The sequence below is a fragment of the Mus pahari genome, chromosome 3 (assembly GCF_900095145.1).
Source record: "Mus pahari chromosome 3, PAHARI_EIJ_v1.1, whole genome shotgun sequence".
Taxonomy (NCBI): Eukaryota; Metazoa; Chordata; class Mammalia; order Rodentia; family Muridae; genus Mus; species Mus pahari.
Window position 1 is genome coordinate 44,051,524 of NC_034592.1, and position 4,485 is coordinate 44,056,008.

Sequence of the window (4,485 nt, forward strand, 5' to 3'; positions counted from 1 at the left end):
GTTCATGATGTTCAGAAGGGAGTTATCACTGTGGCTTAATTAAGGTTTGTGGTATATAAGAATATTTCATGTCATTAAGAGGCTATAGACAATAATTACCCATGTTTACATAATATTCATAAAAACATCATTAAGACACAGGTCATCTTTCAATTCCATGCTATATAATAACACTAAATGCAAAGAATACATCCAGGGACATTTGGGTGAACCAGAAAATTTGTCCTTTCTACCCAATAACCCTGCCAATATTTATGTTTTTCATAGAAGTTTAAATTTCACTGTAGCATTTTACTTCACATATTACTTATAAAAAGTTGTATTTTTCTAATGAATTTTAGGCTTTCTGAATCTATTAGAATGAAAATTATTTGAAATGTGTTATCATATGCAAAATTTCCATAGTTAGTTATTTTTCTTTATTGTTTTCTCATTTAACTAAAAAAAAAAGGATCTTTTCTCTATTGTTAATTCATTCTTGTGTCCTGGGTTTTCTTTTTATTATTATTATTATTATTTTCTTAATTTACATTTCAAATGCTATCCCGAAGTTCCCTATACCCCCACTCCCCTGCTCCCCTCCCCACCCACTCCCACTACTTGGCCCTGGCCTTCCCCTGTGCTGGGTCATATAAAGTTTGCAAGACCAAGGGGCCTCTATTCCCAGTGATNGATTTTATTTTCTCCCTTCAGCCATAATGATATGACATCCAAATTTTGTTTTAATTGGTGGGTCTGTAAACACAGGCTTATCCATCCCACTTACAGGCAAGGAAAATGCTGCTTCTTGAAATGGCCCCACCATGGATCCTCTGGTCATCCAACCCAAGCCACCCCCTTGTCTGGCTTTATCTTCACTATATTGGGTGGCCACTTCATTGAATCTCTTCTTAGACTTTAACTTTTCGATGGTTTCCATGATTCCCATGTTTTACACATAGAGTGTGTCTGACATTTACTGCATTGCCACCACCTTTAGGACCCTGAGACTTCTTTTTAGTACTGTCACTCCCACAGGCTGCAATTCCTTTCCCTCCTTTTCCAGAACCACTTTCCCCCTTTGGCAGCATCTCTTAAGTTTGTGGTTGAACTCCATCAGAATCTTAAAAGTTAACTTAACTGACATCTTAATACATATTGATGGTAAAGGGGTAGAGTTACACTTGGGGATTCAGACTCATCCCTTCATCCCCTTGATGGGAATATTCTCAGATTTATATATCAATGAGTGTTTCTAAAATCACCAATTATTGTTGATATTAATTTTAAGGATATAGCTATGTTACATATTCTTTAATTAAAAGGAAGTATAAGTTTGTATAGTTGAATTATTTTACAGATATTTAACATATTTTATGTTTTCTGAACTGAAATATAATTATCAAAAATAAAGCCATGCTTATTAAATATAAGGATATAAAAAGTTTAGCAATTAATTTGGAGAAATCTCATTTTTGTAATAAACCACAGTAGTTTTTATATACAGAGACAAATAGTCACAAATGTAACTTATAATAATTAAATTTTATTTTATCCAAATGTCTTGGTTAGGGTTTCATTGCTGTGAAGGTACACCATAAGTACAGCAACACTTATAAAGGAACACATTTAACTGGAGCTGGCTTAAAGTTTAGAGGTTTAGTACATTATCATCATAGCAGGAAACATCTGCCCTGGTTTTTGTATTGTTACAACAGTAAAATACCATGAGTTAGCGGCCTAATATAATTCATATTTGTTATCTTCTAGTTTTATAGTATGGTGGGAAGGCTACAACTCCCAACCTTGTTCTCTTTGTAAAGGGCTCATAGGATTATGTTGGAGCTACCCAAATAATTTTAGACAAACTCTTAAAAGTCAACTAATTAGTAGCCTGAATTTTGTCTATTGAGTAGAATTTACATCATTACTGAATAATCAGAAAATTTGAGTTCTGGGAGACATATTTAGAATTTTGCCTAACAATTATGTATACAGCTCAAGCAAGAAAGCCATTTCCTGTTTGTGAAGCTTCTCACTGAGACTGTGCTAGTAATGTATCCCATTGTGGCACAGGAGTGCAGATTTCTTGCAGTTTTGCTTAGGATCCTCATCAGTATCAGGAAGCTGCTGGGTTTTCACCATTGCCTCCAGGGACTCCCAGAACCTGGTCCAGCTCAGCCTTTCCTTGTGACCTGCACTCTCTTCAGTTTCATACTCTACTGCAGTCAAGATACCTCAGCTCTCTCTGTTCTCCCAGAACAAAAGCACACTTCACATCTCGGATTTGCACTTACTAAAGCTGTCACCTGAATACCAGTCTTCCCATCAGTATGTGCATGGATCCATCAAACATTCAGGAAGGCCCAACTTAAATGCCGCTTTTTCAGTGAGAACTTTCCTGACCTCAATTTCTACAACCACTGCCTACTCCACACACTCCCTAAACCTGTTCCTACTTCTCTTGGGCATCCACTTTGGCATCCACTCTACAACTGTCATCTATGAATGGATTACTTTACTTACATATTCAGCAATGTTGACAAAGACAGGAATGCCCATGTCTTGTTCACTAGCATATCTGTATTCTAACCCCTTGAACAATGTCTGGCATATAGTAAACACCTCAAAACTACATTGAAAAAATGTCGAATGGATTAAAATAATAAGCCTAGATGCTTATTTTCTGAGTTACTAAGTTAATTATTCCTCTGGTGCAAACCTGTGCATTGTTATGAATTGATGAATTCATCCTCTAATGTGTTCACTCTACCCTCCTCCTTCTTACTCTGTCTATTTTAGCAGTAAAATACTAGTAAAAGACAGATATTAAAAGAATCATAAAATATGACTCATTCACTTGCTTTTATTTCTGGGTATTTTCTTCTTTAAACAATGTTTTCTTTCATATCTTATAGATATTTCTTAACTTAAAATAATGAAGACTTAGCGGTGCCCTTAAAATGTTATAGTGTATCTATTTTTACATTAACTCAAATGTCACCAGTTTCTCTTTCTTTTACTGTGAATAGTCGATTGAATAGTACCAATGCTATTCATTAAATGGGCATTACATGCTTTAATAAAATGTATCTTGTCATCATCTTACACATCTGGTGTAACCCATTCCGAAGAAAGAAATGTTACCATCAACTGCTATCTTTAAGAACTTGTGATTTAGTCCACTTATAACTGTCCTGTGCACTTACCAACACAGCACCGTAATTACGCCTTGGTGCAGACATGCACTTTCCCCTTTCTTGCTCCATCATAGCTCATCTATCATGATGCTTCGCAGTGGACAACATGGGATATACGTAGACTACATTCAGTTTCTAGTTTCATCTCTCTGGTACTCTCATTATAACTTCCTAATGGTGGGTTTATATATTGCTAAGATTTCAGATATTAGTTCTGTGCATGTATCTATATGGCTAGGTCCACATATTCATGTAGTGGGTTGGACTTATGTTGCTTGTCTTTTAATGCTAATACTGGTTTCTCAAATCCTGGTTGACACAGAGTCCTCACATAGACCCAAGTGACGCTATGGGACCTGGCCCCCAAGTTATTTCTGATTGGTATATAAAGATGCCATCAGCCAATAGTTTGGCAGAAGAGATGTAAGCAGTTTTTAGAGTTCCTGCGTCTGGGGGTGGGGCAGAGGAGAACCATTAGGGGGAGAAAAAAGTGAAGGAGGAGAGAGACACCATGGGTTAGGAGTCAAGAAAACATGGCCCTGAGGGCTGGTCAACTGGAGTTAAGAACAGCTCAGATAAAACATAGTAAGTAATAACTCGACGTTATAGATAGGAAAGTAGATTCTAATAACATAGAACATAGAAACCCCATGTTAGCATTAAAGAAATTCTACATGTTCATGCTCTGGAGATCCCTTGGGTCAGTATAGCCCTCAGACTTCACATGTCACCATCATGGTCAAGCCCCACATTCTACTGCACCGTCTTAGGCGATCTGTTTACTGCGTTTCCACACTCCTTTACTACCAAAAACCCTTTGAATTCTACTTCTGGAAAAGCCTCTACTCTGTTCTCTTGTCCCATCATTACAGTTGCTTGTTTGGTGATGTATATGATGCCTAGATTCCTCTACCAGTCTCTTAACTGGCATTATTGTCAGTTAATGTTTTGTTTCTACTCTTGCCTCTGCATTTCCTATGGGTTCCAGAGAGCGTTCTTTTTCAAAGAGCAATACATGTTACTTCACACCAAAGCCATCACACTGAGTTAAAATCATGGCAAGCCTTAGCACCACACACAAGGTCTTTCTATCTTTTCCTTTTCCTTTTCCTTTTCCTTTTCCTTTTCCTTTTCCTTTTCCTTTTCCTTTTCCTTTTCCTTTTCCCTTTCCCTTTCCCTTTCCCTTTCCCTTTCCCTTTCCCTTTCCCTTTTCCCTTTTCCCTCTTTCCTCTTCTCTTCTCTTCTCTTCTCTTCTCTTCTCTTCTCTTCTCTTCTCTTCTCTTCTCTTCTCTTCTCTTCTCTTCTC

The 4,485-nt window shown here is 37.1% G+C and overlaps 1 pseudogene; it reads right to left on the reverse strand.

Annotated features, from left to right (window-relative positions):
* Nucleotides 1–676: 676 nt before the first annotated feature.
* Nucleotides 677–1,070, reverse strand: LOC115063645 (annotated as a pseudogene).
* Nucleotides 1,071–4,485: the final 3,415 nt, after the last annotated feature.